This window comes from Pogona vitticeps, chromosome 9, assembly GCF_051106095.1.
Source record: "Pogona vitticeps strain Pit_001003342236 chromosome 9, PviZW2.1, whole genome shotgun sequence".
Classification (NCBI taxonomy): Eukaryota; Metazoa; Chordata; class Lepidosauria; order Squamata; family Agamidae; genus Pogona; species Pogona vitticeps.
Genome location: NC_135791.1, coordinates 26,186,888 through 26,202,313, shown reverse-complemented (window position 1 = coordinate 26,202,313; position 15,426 = coordinate 26,186,888).

The window sequence follows — 15,426 nt, the reverse complement described above, 5'->3', positions numbered from 1 at the left end:
AAGAAAGTCCTGGAACTTCAGCCCCCTCAGCTCTGGTTCCACTAAACCCCTGCTTTGCATAGGCTGGCCAAAGTGAGGGTGCAAAGCTGCACGCACCCCACTACCCCACAAAAGGTGCATTGCTGGTATTGGCTCGCACACCGGATCCTACACTTGTGGGGTGCCCCCCATCCCCCTTTCCCCTGATCAGGCACCTGTATCACCCGCTGGCAAATTCCGTCAAGCCATCATTACAAGTGGTACGTTGGAGCTGATCATTACCTAGAGTGTCTGTCTTGCTGTTTTCCTGCTCATTAGAGGCTGTTTTGAGTTTTGACGTCTTACAATAAATTTTATTTTATTTTCATTTTATTCCCCGCTAAATGCTGAGAGGTTTCATGCCTCACCTGCTGGTTCGAATTTCACAGTTAATGTTTGATCTCATCTCTCACCTGCTGTCAGTGGCGTGTCTGCAATTAAGCTGGTGCACTAATTAGGTGGAATAAAGTGGGCTCTCCCGTCTCCAGAGTCAGCTCGGGCCTTTAAAGGAGTTGTGGCTTTCTCTCCTCCCCTGAGCAAAAGCGACAACTCCTGCAGCTGTAAAATAGTGCCAGAGAGATGCCTCCAACATCCCAGACTCAGCTTTCTGTTTAAAGACAATCCCCAGTTGTTGAATCAAAGCTCAAAAGACAGCCCCATTGCAAGTCAGTCTTGGCTCCGGATGAGGCCACAGAAGTGCCAGATCAGATGCTCCAACTCCACTGCCACTATAAATATACACTAAGAACTGTCAGAAAGTTTGGTGGTCTTTAATGCCTTGCCCCCCCCCCCAATCCAGGACCCTTGTGGTGCAGAGGTTAAAACTGCAGTGTTGTTGTTTAGTCACTAAGTCGTGTCTGACTCTTCGTGACCCCATGGACCAGAGCACACCAGGCCCTCCTGTCTTCCACGGCCTCCCAGAGTTGGGTCAAAGTCATGTCAGTGGCTTCAGTGACGCTGTCCAGCCATCTCGTCCTCTGTCGTCCCCTTCTCCTCTTGCCTTCACACTTTCCCAACATCAGGGTCTTTTCCAGGGAGTCTTCTCATGAGATGGCCAAAGTATTGGAGCCTAACCTTCAGGATCTGTCCTTCCCCTTCACGGATGGCTGCCTTGTCATGGAGAAGGGGCTTGAGTAATTCAGAGAAGCTATGGGCTATGCCATGTAGGGACACTCAAGACAGACAGGTCATAGTGGAGAGTTCTGACTAAACGTGATCCACCTGGAGCAGGAACGGGCAAGCCACTCCAGTATCTTTGCCAAGAAAACTTCACTAACAGAAACAAAAGGCTAAACTGCAGTACTGCAGCCAAAACTCTACTCCTGACCTGGGTTTAATCCCAGGTTTCTGGCTCAAGGTTCACTCAGCCTTCCATCCTTCTGAGGTTGATGAAATGAGTACCCAGCTTGCTGGGGGGCAATGTGTCGCCTACATAATTAACTTGAAAACTTACCAGAGAGTGCTTTAAGTGCTATGGGGCGGTATATAAGCAACACACATTTTTGTCTGATAGGACTGATTCTGCCTGGGGTAGAAAGATGCATCTTGAATGAAGATCCTGCCTTTTCACACCTGCCAAAAGGAGGGGGGGGGGGAAGCCATGAGATAAAAGTCAGAACAGAGGCAGCCCCAATGTGAGAACACAATGGGTAATAAAAACCTTAACATTTTATTTGAAAACATGGATTGTACCATGAAATGTATTCTTCGCTCCCTCGCCTGGCGTGGAAGAAGGACTTTTAATACAGGATTTATCTCCGTCTGCTTTCTCAGAATGAGAAGGTGACTAACAAAGAAGGCCTGAAGGAAATGAGTAATGACTAAGGAGTCGCAAAACTCACACAATGCAGAAGCGGCCAGAAGAATACTTTGGGCAGGTATTGAGGAATGGAAAATGCCGATTGTTACGGCCGGCCATTCAGGGTGAAATGAATGGAGAAAAGACGAGTGGGAAGGAGAAAAGCGCCTCTTGACGGCGGGAGGAGCCGGGCGAGCTATTTAGATGCGAGGCAGCCTGCTCCGGATTTTAGAGCGGACCTTCCAAAGCCTGGAGAGCCGCTGGCGGAGTCCCAGCTGGGGCGGGCGAGGAGCCGGGTTTTCAGCACCCTGGACAGAGAGAGCCTGACCGGCCGCGGCCGAAGGACCGAGGCAGGCGGTGGCGGGAGGCGCAGCCCTTTCGGGGATCTGTCCAGGGTTGGCCCTCACCTGAGCCACGTGGCGGGGGAAATTGCACACCCGAACGCCTGCCTTCCTAGTTTCCGGGCAAGCCAACCTTCCCCCCCCCCCCACGCAGGCTATGTCTGCTCCCTGGGAGGAGGAGATGGGGCTGGCGAGGAGAAGAAAGCGCGCCTGGGCGGACACGCAAGCACGTCTGAAGCCTTCCCCCCAAACTGGCTCTCGAGCTGCGAGGGAAAAGAGCGGTAGAAACAGCAGGGCTCCTACCCCCCTTTGGCCTTCCAACCGAGGGAGGCGGCAAGGGGTCCCTCTGTCTACCTGACCAAAAAGGCACGCAGAGCCTGGAAGGAGGAGCTGGAGGTCTGGAGGGGTTAGGATCCTGACTTTCTTCCAGACATGTCTGTTGCAGTCTCCCTGCTAACTAAGAGGAGATCCTTCTGGTGTAGGATAAGGGGCAACTGCATGAGCCTCTATCACCTCCAGGTCTCCGTTTAAGGCATCGACAGCAGCACGGATGTTGGATGCGAAGGAGCGACAGAGAAGATGCAGAAATGCCTCCTTCCATGAAACTCCCTGCCTCCCAGGCTTTGGAAATCTAAGGCACTTGCTGTGTGTTCTCCTCCTGCACAACTTCCCATTTTTCCCCCTGGGCAACGAGGGAGCATGGGCCAAGGTCATGGGTGGACAAGCCCTCCCCCCTCCCTCCTGTGCTAGGGGAGGGGGCTGGTGGAGAAAGGCAAGGCAGGAAGGCAGAGAAACCCTAGGGGGTCCCTCGGAGTGGGTCACTGAGGGCAGAGCTTCAGACCCCTAACTCAGTGCAATGGACCGAAGGGTCACTGGTAACGCGACATGAAGCTTACCCCTGTTTGAAACAGTCCAGATCCTCACTTTAAAGCAGGAACAGTGCAAAACAGAGGATAAATATAAACAGCCAGTTTCTAATCCCATCCATTTCTCCTTCTCAGCTCTTCTTTTTTTCTCTCTGCCTTCTCCCACAAAGGGAACGGAGGCTGACCTGAAAAAAAAAACACCACAGTGAATGATATAAGGAGCGACTTGCAGCCCAATAAAAAAGGGGTTTAGGGAAGACCTAATGACTTTAAATGAGTTTGGGTCTCCAAGGCCGGAGGAATTACTGCCAAAAGGAGAGAGGAAGAATTTTTCTTCGCTGGTTTCACAGTCCGCTCCTGCTGCCTTGGGAAAAGTGTTGTCTGAAAAGTATTTGGACTGGCGTTGGTTGCTATTCTATTTATAAAAGCCCATGCATGTGATTGCTTCATAGGTTATTGTGCATTTTCTACATATTGGACCATAGTTTGTGGCATTCATTGTTCTGTTGGATACCTCTGGCTGGGTTTTGTTTTTTTCTACAGATGCTGTAAATGCATACAGCATTTTAGATGTGGGATTAAACAGGGCTGGTTCAGATTATCTCCATGGTCCCTTCCAGAGCTCATGATTCTGTGATGGCTGTTGATTGCACCATCAACTTATTCCCAAATGACAGCAGCCCTGCAAACTAATTATCTCCGGAAGGTCCTCTCCTAACAAGCCCTGCTCAGGATTTGCAAACTAAAAGCTGTGATTTCCTTTATTGAGTCAGTCTATCTCATGTTCAGTCTCTCGTACTAGTTTCAACTTTTCCTAGCATTATTGTCTTTTCCAGTGAGTTTTGACTTCTTATGGCATGTCCAAAATATAACCTCATTTAATCATTTTCAGTCCTGATGAGAGTTTTGTCTTGTTGTGCTGTGTGTGCCTTTCTCTGTGATTCTTAGGGAGACTTGATGTAGGAACACTTCCCTGCATGAGATATGCTCCAGGTGTCTGGGTCCTCCAGGTTCCAAAGGCAACCCTTTACTAGCCAGGAGCAGTTCTATGGCTTGTGAGCTGAACCCATTAATTGGCACTGGACAGTTGAGCATCTTCAACAGAAGCTGCCCGTCAGTCTCTTCTTTTGCATGGGTCACAAAAGAGATGTTAGCTTGAACCATCTCAAGTTTCTTCCAGTATCCCTTCCACTGATATCCTGAGCAAGGAATGGATCAAGGGGCATCCCCTGAAAAGGCCCTGCGAGGGGGGAACAGGTCAAAAGGCTGCTGCTCTCTCACAAGGTCCCTGCAAGGGATATAGGCAGGGAGGACCACCAGGTATGGTGATGGGACCCAGCCCATTGAAGCCACCTTCGACTCTGGCAGGCTGGGACTTAAGCCAAAGATCCGTGGATTTCCACCTGGCTCATTCCACTGCTGTTGCTTCCTTTGGCCATGTGGCAAGAGGATCCAGGAAAGAGTTTGCTGAGACACACATGGGGTGATCTGCTCTCATTTGGTGGCAGGGAGAAGAGGGACTGAGGGCAGGAGATGTGGGCCCTTGTTTAGAGCCACTGGGGGGGGGGTAGGACAGAATGCTTAGGCTCTTGCATCCAGAACCCCTTCAATGAACTCCCTTAACCTTTAGAGGAAGGCTAGCACACAGAGACTGAAAGCAGAGAGCTGGGAGTGGGGGGGGGGGCTTGGCTCTCTCCCTCAACTCGGAGAACATCGCCCCCACCACCATCCCACTCCCATGCTGCTCCGTGAACCAGTAAATCACCCAGGACAGCCACTGTGCTGGGAGGTGAGGTGATAGTCCAGCCATGAACTGCCACTGGCTGAAATACAGCCCTGCGCCCCCCCCCCCCGAGGCTTCAGTAGGAACCGTATGCGTGGAGGATGAGAGAAATGCTCCAATGTGTCTCTGGTGAATAAGGAGTGTTGTATTCGCAACAGGAGGGTGGGAATCTCCCCAAAGCTAGAAGCCATTCACACCTGTTTACAGCTCCCGATATATCCAGAGGGCCTGCCTTGGCTGTCCCTGTCCACAGGAGAGTGAGCAGCAGGAAGCTTGGAACCCTTCCTTCCACCTCTGCGGCTCCAGCCATCCCAAAATATGCATCTGGAGGGGAGGAGAGTGCCTGTTTTGATCACTCCACCCATCACCCCATCCCACATGCCGAAGAAAGAGGGAGGCAGAGCATCACAGCAGAATGGGTGCCCAGGCAGGACAGGTGTTGCTCAGGACCCAGGTGTGCGATCGGTCCGCAGGGGCCAGTGGGTTGCCAAGCCAGAAAACAAGCCCTGCACTCCCCCTGCCAGGCTGGCCTCGAAGCAGGAGAAGAAGCAGCAGCTGCTCGCGTGTGGGTTTCGGCACCTCCCGTGGTTTCTGGCAGAGAAATTGGTGGGCAAGTGATGGTAGACTCTGGCACGTAATTCCTTTAGACAGAGATCTGAGAGGAATTAAGGGACGCAGAAGGCACCTGGGCATTTCATAGAAGCTTTTTCTAAACCATTTTTTGGAGCAAATAACTCTAATGAACTAGCATCAGCCATTCTTCCCCCCCTCCTGTCCTCATTGTTCAACTGAATCACCCTTTGTCTCTTCTTGTGGTTCATCATTCCTTCTTGCTCTAGCATGTGTACAGACACACACAGAGAGACACACAGACCTTTAACTCTTTTGTTCCTCCTTTCCCTGAGCCACCCCTTCCTCCTCCTCCTCCTCCTCCTCCTTCCTCTCCTTCTCACCCATCACCTTTCCTTCGGCAACCCCAGTCTCCCCCCAGCAACCGTTCCCTGGTACCTGTTGCCATGACTTTCCCTCTGCCCAATATTCCATTCTCCTGTCCTCCACAGCTACAGTGCATGCCCCAAAGCCTCATGTCTTCTCAGCCACAAAAGAGAAACTAGGTACTGTTGGGCATTGCTCTAAAGAGATCTTGGCCTATTTCCCTTTTTTTGGAAAGCATGTTGGCATTGCTTCTGCCTGAGGGCAGGAACAGACATTACAGATAATTCCTCGCTAGAAGAGCAAACTCCTTAATGACTGAAAGTATCTGAGTACAAAGCAGAAGCACTGCAACTACACATAGCTTTTATTCCCCCTCTTCTGCTTGAAGACTGGTGACCCCAATTTCATAGGCAGCATTCCTCCATTTCACAAGGGGCTGTGAATTGCTCCAATTTTTAGTTCAAACTTCAAAGGAGCTGCCTAATGTGATGGGCCTATTTGGAAGATTGCATTCTGCACCTTTGATAGGCCCTCTAAAGGCTGAACTAAAATCTGGAGTGGATTCATCACTCCAACAAACTAGGAGACACCAGCCTGCCCTTCCCTCTGTCTCTCCCAGCAGGCTGGAGATGTCAAGGAACCCCCCTGGCTGAGTTGCAATAGCTGCACGAATGCAGTGCCAAAGCAAAAGCAAAGTGTGCTGTTTATATACCACCCCACAGCGCTTAAGGCACTCTCTGGGCAAGGTACAATTGTACCTCCTCAGTGAGCAGGTACTCAATTTACTGACCTCAGAAGGACGGAAGACTGAGTGAACCTTGAGCCGGCTACCTGGGATTGAACCCAGATTGTGAGCAGAGTTTTGGCTGCAGTCCAGAGGTTTAACCACTGCGCCATGAGGCTTCTGTTGCTTTGGCCTGTTGCCTTGTGCGCATGCATACTTGGGCCTAGAACTTCCTCAAAAGCCCCAGATTCTTCCCCTGGACAAAGATCATTGTCTGCTCAGAGAAGTGAATCCAAGGGGTCTTATCCTGACTCCAAGGCCCTCCATGCTCACCAGTTTCATGTTGAGAGCCTGCTATAGCTCTACGGAAGGAAACAGAGCCAAAAGGTGCTCACAGGAAACCCCTAGAGATCCCTGGGCACCTGTGGGGGCACCAGACTCCCGTGGGGGGGGGAATTACATGGGGATGTTGGTCGGCTGAGCTTGCTGGAAACAATGACGTCTGTCAGGATCATCTTGGGCAATGATGGGGGACTTGAAGAGAATATGGGGGCAGTGAACGGTCTTCCAAGGAGGCACGATTCCTTCTGAAGGTGCCTCACCTTACCTAGGTTTCTGTCTGAAGTTTTCATTCAGCCTCATTGCTAGAGCAGAGCTGCCGACGCTGCTTTCTCCAGGGATTAGCCCCTGGGGATTTCTTGCCAGGCCACGTCCTGCCCTTCCTGTGGCCTTCTTTCTACCTCAGCTGCTTCCTTAATAAATTAAATAAATGGGCACGTCTTGCCGTCCCCTCACACAGGGGGCCAGTTCCTGTGAGTTTTCCCTCCTCCTGGAAGCAGGAGATCCCTCCTGGATGGCCTTCAAGAGCTGGGGATTTTGGTTCCATCCAAGGGGTCAGCCAGGCCCCCAAAGTTCTGCTGCCATGGAGGGGGGGGCGGGTTTGGCAGCATAAGCCTTTCCGTTCCTGGAAGCCTGCAGGAATGGTGGTTTTGCAATGAAACAAGACTGTCAACACGAACCCAGAGACATTCAGTTTTGACTTTTCCCCTCCTCCCTTGATTCTTGTTCAGGGTTGAGTCTTGGCAGGTAGAAACTTAACTCCCAGTTGGCCATCCTTGTTCCAGGTCCCTTAGCCCTCCCTCCTTCCTTCCAAGCCCTCTTAGCTCGTTTGACCCCCTCTGCTCCTATTCCGCTCAGGTCATGGGTTGTGTGTGTTTTGGGGAGCAAAGAACCCAGGATTTCAACTGCTCCTCTGCCAGTCCCACTGGGTGGGCCGTGGGGGACAGGATCCAGGCACGGAGCTGCCGGCACTGCTTGTTCGGAGAGGCGAGCAAAGAGGATTTTCGGAAATTATGTTTGCCTGCTAATTAAGCCCAACCAAGTCCTCAAACACTCTGTTGTCTGTGCTTCTAATTAAAGATTACCAAGTGAGAGAGGCCCTTCCTGGCTCTAGGTAATTATGTGTGCTCTACACGCCCTGATGAGCACCCACCCGACAAATAAATAAGCACCCGCACACTTGCGTGTCTTTGGACGTGCGGGGCCCACAGCTCACACACAGCCTGTGGTTCGCTCGTCCTCCCGGGATGTCCCTTGCAACCCGATCCATTCCTCCTGGCCCACAAGAGCGCCAGGACGGCCCCTCGAAGCGATTAAGATAAGCCTTCCAGCAAGTCATTTACATAACAGAAAATTAAATAAGGCTTCCTTGCCCATAAAGGACCGGGATTAATTTCGCCAGCACGATGCTAATGAAACCAACAAATTCCAACCTGATGCAATAAAAATGGACAGGTTTTGCTGTTTAATTAATCAGTAAATCTTGTCACCCTTTGTTGTTGTTGTTGGTGGTGGTGGTGGGGAGGCTTCAAACTTGCTGAGCTTGTCGAAAGGAGAAGCCTGTGCAGAAGGGGGGGGGGGGGAGAGCCAGGCTTGGCAACAACAAAGCCTGGCAGCCAACCCGACCCCACACCACCTGTGAATAGATAGGCAGGGTCTTATCCTAACCCCCGTGCTGCCTGCATCTAAGGATGCAGGAGAGAATTCTGACCCCTGCAGCTTCTCTCCGATCCATGCTGTGCCACAGGAGGACCTGCTCTAGCAGGAGACCCCGGACAGCTTCCCATCCCATCCTCTCACTTGCACTCCTTTAGACCCTGCCGAAGCAGGGGTTCTGTGGGTTCCCAAGCCATGCCCAGGCTGGAAGCGGACCAGGAACATTTGCTACCATTCAGAAATCTACCTCTCCATGTTTCCACCCCTTGGTTTTGCTAGGGAGACAGTTATGTGTTCACACCCGGACAGAGGACTGTGCTTCCGAGGGCAAAGGAGTGCTTGTCCATCAAACTCTCCAGAAATGCAGACAGCAGAGAATGCTTAAGCTGCTGTGGCTCTATCTGGTAAGACACTGGCATTTGCTGTTTAGTGGGGCAGGCTCAGAATTTTCTGCTGTAGCCCAGAGGAGCACATTTGACAGCTCTCTGCCGGAGAATTTGATCCCCCTTCCTGAAACTACACATCCCAGCATTCCATGGGGTGAAGCCCATAAGGGATCAAACTGCCAGGACTGGACAAGCAGCAGAAAGAGACCTCGGGTGCTCCACCAAAGTTTCCCAAGGCAGAGAAAGAATTTTCCCTTGAAAACTTCCAGAAATGCACCAGAGGGTGTCCTGGGAAACTGTACGTTGGCATTTCCCAGGGGCACCCTTTGCCGCTTTACTGCCTTCCCATGCTGTGGGTTGGGAAGTCCTCCTGTGGTTTTTTGGACTGCTGGCAACAGGCGAGCCAAAGTGCTGCATCAGAAGGAGGCAGGTGAGAGGGGACCTCCCCTGCTCGGCTGTATGTGCCACCGCTTCTTTGATGAGATGTGGGGAACGATGCGGAAGAAGCTCTCCTCCTCCTCCTGCCCTCTTCAAAGGAAGATGGAAGCAGAAGGAATCTCCCCCGCCATCCCACCCCCCTGCCCTCTTCCTCCGTACGAGGCAGTGCAAGGAGCCTTTGAAAACGGCACAGATTGTGCAACTTTATGGCCAAACACACCCGAAAGCAAATCCATGGCAACAAATCCACAGCCTCTTCAAAGAGAAAGCAATGGCTCTGCCTTCCTCTCTCTGGAGCCTGGTCTCTCTTTAGTCCAAAGCTAGCTAGCTGGCTGTGTGAAAGTGGGGAGCTGCTGAAAAGGGGCCTGGAAGCTGAGACGCTTCAGGAACTATGTGCGGGGGGGGGCAAGGAGCGGGGAGGAGAACAACACAGCATCATCCCCCTTATTTCAAGCAAGTGCCTTAGAAGCCTAAATCTGGAGGACTGACGTAGTTTGCCTCTTTGCCCCTCACTTTCAGTCAAATGCCTTCCTTACCAATTATGCCAATCAGTGTAAAGACGAGCTATGCAAACAGTAATTTTGATTTCTACCGTGCAAAAAATTTGTTTCAGCTGCAGAGGGAACCAATTGGCTCCTGCAACTCATTCGGGATGGGGGAGGGAAGCACAAGAAGTGTGTGTGTTTGTGTGTGTGTCTGTGTGTCTGTGCGCGTGTGTGTCTTTGGAGGTCTCTCCCCCCCCCCCCCCCGTCTTGCCCTATATTTTGATGCAGTGAGAAATTCTGCCCAAGGCATGGAAGGCTGTGCATGCATCATAATCAGAGTGTAGGAGGGGAGTGCAAAGGGGAGGGGCATCCTCCTCTCTCCCCCCCCCCATTCCCTACGCTCCTATTTGTTAAGCTCATTTTTAGCATTGGGAGGCTGAGACCAAAGGAAGAGAGAGAATGTGGAATGTGGAAAGGTCCATGATTGGGCACCAGAGCAGATCCGGAAAGGTTGAGTCCAGTCAAGCAGAGGCTCTTAAGATATAAAATATTTCCCAATCTTTTAGACTAAACAGCCTCAGAGAGAAAGTTCTCTTCATTATAGTTGCTTTTCTGTAGCTGTTTTTATTTATGTATTCCTGCACATGCTCAGTTGTTGCTTTGGAACTTTCCACGTGGAGCTATAAAACAGTTTTATTATTCGGGGAGACTCCCTTTACACATACAATGATTCTCTTACTTTTGAAAGCAATAAAGGTTTATTGTTATGTTACTAAGATTTGCTCTGTGTTCTGATTGCGACCCTCCAGCCGGTGAACTAGGCCAAGCTTTCCCTACCAAGGCATTACTCAGATGACCCACAGACTTAGTACTTTCCTCCAGGTCATCTACGTGTGGAGGACCCAGGTGACATGACAGAGGAGAATCACCTCCAGACTTTCTCCACCCGCTTGGACTTCTATGGGCCCAACACAGATCAGCTACCACTGATTCAGAGTCTTGGTTTCTTAGGAAGCAAGCCTGCTCCTTGCACCTGTACACTGAGGTGAAAGAAGGATGAACCATCTCTGCCTCAGACCTCCTGCCCAGCCCTAAATTGTGGGGGTCCCACCACCAAGAAATCCTATATTGTGCAAAGTGTTGCCTTTTTCTAAACCCAAATAAGTCAGTTCTTTCTGAAACAGGTAGCTGGTACCTGATGTGGGCAGATTGAAGAGGGGCTGTGGATGAGCAGTTCCTGACTGTGGTGATGTAGGTGTTCGGGGGGGGGGGGAAGGGGATGCCCAGATGGCAGTCCAACTCTTCCGTTTCTCAGTTCAGCCAAGTTACACCTGCCCAATTAGCTCAGCTCCCAAGTGGTGACGGAAGAGCAGGAAACCATCTGTTGTAGGGGTAGCAGCAGTTTCTAATGGGTTGAAAGAGCATCTCAGATCATTATGCCTCTTTCCCCCCCCCCCCCTTCAATATGCACGAAGGGAAGAATGCCATTCTGGAGTCCTGCCAGGTCTGTAAGTTGTTTTTGGTGGTCAGAAGGGGTAAAGTGTAAATCTTAAAGAGCAAAGGACATCATGTGATGGAGGGTCGGTCCTTCCCGGCCCTTCTCTATGAAATCCGGGTGGCTTCTGGAACCAGGCAGGTGAGTGAGTTTAGGGAGGTATGACATCTCGCCTTATTTTCCACCCTGCAGCCCAAATTCATGGCTTCCCGATTCCTTCATTTCCACAGTCATCCTCTCAGAGCTTCATGGTGCCTGGCAAGCAACCGTGGCTAGTTCTTGCTTCTTGAGTCTGGGAGGGCCAAGGTCTCTGACCCGGAGGAGTTCAGAGAAGGTGGGTCTGGCCACCTCTGGGGCAGCCCTTGACTCCCTCGCGGGCCCTCCCGGCTTGCCTTGGAGACGGAGAAACGCCTTCCTTTCCATCTCTCCCTCCCTCCCTCGCTCACTCGCTCTCGCTCTCTTTCATGGATGGCTTAATTGCCGCACCTCCTTTCCCCCTCCCACATTGTTTTCGGCTGATGTGACCCCACACAATGTTTCTGCCTCCGTGGATCGTCTCCCAAGGCTTTCGGAGGCGCAGCGGGAGAGCAATCTGGGGAAGAAAGCGAAAATAATAGCCAGGCCGAGTTCTATCCAGCGCGCGCGGGGAGAGCGAGTAACCTTGAGCAGACAATGCGCTCCCTCGCCTCTCCCGCACGCGCGCAGCTCCGCAGTCACGGAAGGGGCAGCCACGCCAGGGAGGTGGTGGTGGTGGTGGGGGATGAGAGAGAGAGAGAGAGAGAAAGAGAGAGGCGCCCGAAAGCCTTGACTCTTCGCTGGTTGCCCAGGGAAGCCGGCGAGGGTGGCGGCGGGGGTGGGGGTGGGGAGATTGGCTACTAGCCGCTACGGATGGCGAGCAGCCCTGTGGCGATCTATGGGGAAGCCTCTTGACCAGCCCCTTCTGTGGAGTCAAGAGAGCAGAAGGGCGCGCTAGGAAAGGGGGGAGCCCCTAAAGTGGACGCTCAAGGATTCTTTCTTCCCACCTTCACAACAGCCCTGCAAGGCAGTTTAGAGTGAGGACTGGGGCTTCCCCGAGGCCGCCTTCCGGGCTTCCTGCGTGGCTAAGGCAGGAACTGGACCCTGGACCCCGGGCCCTAATCCTGTCCGCCCCTTCAGCAACACCCCGCCTGGAGATTCCCCGCCCCAACCCCGCCACGACCACGTCCTTGGGAGCGGGCGCGCCCCTCCCCTCCCCTCCCCGATGTATTCTCGATGGGGTCCCAGCCTCCTCCTGACCACCCGCCAAGGAGCCAGCCAGAAATCCGAAGAGAGCAGCGGCGGCAGGGCAGCTCAAGAAGCGGCGGCGGCGGCGGCTGTTGCTGGAAAGTGGTTTTCAGTCGTTTGAAGTTCAGGGGAAAGGCTGTGGCGGGGAGGGGAGCCGACTGATGCTCGGCTGAGCTGCCGGGGCGCCGGGGGGAGGCGGGGAAGGGGGGCGACCCCTGCCCTCCCCTCGCTGACCCCTTGCCTGCCATCACGGTTGGCGTTTGGCCTTCCCTTTCACGTGTTTGTGTGTGTGGTGGGAGCGCTTTCTGCTGCCTTGCTTTGCGCCCGTGGGCGAGGGAGGAGGACCAGGGCGGGGGTGGGATTCCCGGAGGCAGGATCTCTGCCTTGCCCGCGTCGCTTCCCTTTCGAGAAGACGGGCCCGAAGGCCAAAAGGTCCACCGCCCATCAATGACAGGGGTCAAGCTTTCTTCCACGTCCTGCCTCGCCCTTTTGCTTCCAAGCATCTCGGTCTCCCTGGCCTTCGCTCTGGCCGGTCGCCAGAATAGCCCGGAGGGTTAACGCGGCTGGGAGTCAGCAGAGATGATGTTGGGGGTGGAATGGGGGTGGGGGGGTGGGTGGAGTGCTCTGGAGTTCCGCACAGCAGCTTCTAGGCAGGAAGCCGTGCTACACGCAGGACATGCCTCCCTGCCGGGTTTGAGGAGGCGAGGGAAGACCTGGCTGCTTTCCCAAAGCCTTTGGGAGTTTGCCCCTAATTAAGTAATTTATGTATTCCCCCCCCCCACCGCCGCCGCCAGCCTACCATTAAGTTTCGCTGTTGCTTTATTGTTTTAATCGTTATCCTTATTGTTTATGACCATGTGTCCTTCTGTTTGCAGCTTTTCCCAGTTTCCCCAATTGCTGCCAGCTCTCTAGGTCCCAAATGCCAGGTCTCTGTAATGACAGTGGGACCAAAGGCAAAGTCAGGGGGAAAGGCTGAGCACCCACCCTGTCTGAGTGAAATTCATCACCTGGGGGTAAAGACCTGAACATCTATTCCTGGGCTCCTTGTGGGGCAGGAGGGCATGGGTGCCTCTGTCCTATGACACTAGAGTAATCTGACAAGCTGGCATTCATTTACACCCATGGTTTACCAGTGGCACAGCCCCAAGGTGCAGCTTGTCTGTCTGCGAAGGAGTGGCGAGTTTGCTGAGCACCTGGGAAGAATCCAGTCCTCTCCCACCTGCCCAACCACCACTTCTGGCACACACAATTCCTGCTTGGGGACTCCACCACCCCATAGCAGGCCCAGCTTTCTCCACAGACAGGGAGGACGGAGGCAGAGAGGGCTGCATCTCCCACCCTGGCAGAAAAGAGAGAAACAGAGGTTCCCCCCCTCTCCTCCTCCTCCTCCTCCTCCTCCTCCTCCTCCTCCTCCTCCTCCTCCTCCTCCTTCTACTTCAGCCCTTTCAACTCCCTCCTGCTCTGAAGTCATAAGATTTCAGAAGGCTGAGGAGGCAATTTTGCAGGTGGCTGATTCTCCAGGCATGAAAAGAGGTGGCTGGGGCTCTTTTTGAAAGATGACCAGGCTCGCTTCTCACCTGGTGTACAGCTTTGCCAGCTGGGGTCACGGGAGGTCAGCCTTGCTGAGATCAGGCGCCAGGTTGGCCTCTGGTCTGGCCATTCCTTCCCCATCAGTGGTTGTTCCTAGTGAATCACCGAGCACTTCCACCTGATGGGAGGCAGATGGTCCAGCCAAAAGAGCTGATGTATCAGGCACAGCCGCAGGGTGGAGGGTGCCCTCTCCGCCATTAAAATGCATGCTGCTTCACCAGTTTTCTGGGGGCAGCCCAGGAGAACGGCACACTGTAACACCTCCCCCAGCATGCAACCAGCAGTGTGCCATACCCCTCAACAGCTTCTCTCCCGTAGCTGATTTATTACCTGCCATTACAGACTAATCAATCAATGAATTCTATTTAACTACATATGCATCTCCCCTGAATCTTAATATTGGTTCCCTTTCAACCCCTTTCGTTCTGTACTGAGAGAAGTCTGAGGACTCAGCATTTAATAACCAAGCATTAAGGCTTGGAGGAGAAAGATTGAGGGAAGCCCCCCTCCCCTTTTAGAGGTTCCTTTACACTACAGGGCCACAACATAAAAAGTGGGAAAGAGTAAGGAGGGGGGGGGACAACAAGGGAGCCCAGAACTCTCAGCCAAGTCAATACAATTTGCTTCCCCTGCTTAAAACTGGACTCTGCCAATTGATGAACATGAATTGCTGAGTGAGCTCATGGCCCCTCTCTTGCTGCCATGTGCTGACCATAGTAGGGGTGAGCTTGTTGTGCCCAGATGCTGCCCCCCCCCCGAGAGAGGGATCCAGTCTCCATCTGCATCACTGCATCTTGAACTGATGCGGTGTTAATGCTTGAAGGGTCCCTCTTTATCCATTCCTCTCCCCACCCTTTGCTGGGGGGGGGGGATTTAAAGTTCTTATTTGTAGGGTGAGATCCCAGGTCAGACGTTCATCAGCTCTTGGCATCTCCTTGGATCTGAAGGCTGGGATGGAAGATGATGTGTGTTGAGTTCCTGGATGTGATTGCTTGTGCTCAGTTTTCAGCAGAGGCTGCAAATCAAAGGATTTGTGGGTGTTTATGTGGATGACAAGTAAGCCCAAGCGAACGGCAGGTATTAGAGACGTCCTGATCATCCAAAAGGCTTGCCAGATGCTAAGAGGCACAAATTAACTGACGGTTTACCCCCATCTCAGCTCTGCTGCTGTTAAGTTAGCTCACATTTGACATTTACTTCCACATCTCCATTAGCTGCCCTCTAAGCACATGCTGGGGGTGGGGGAGCTGTGGGGGGGGGCATTGGGAAGACAACAGAAGTGTCATGCCACGAATGTTTCTGTCTTCA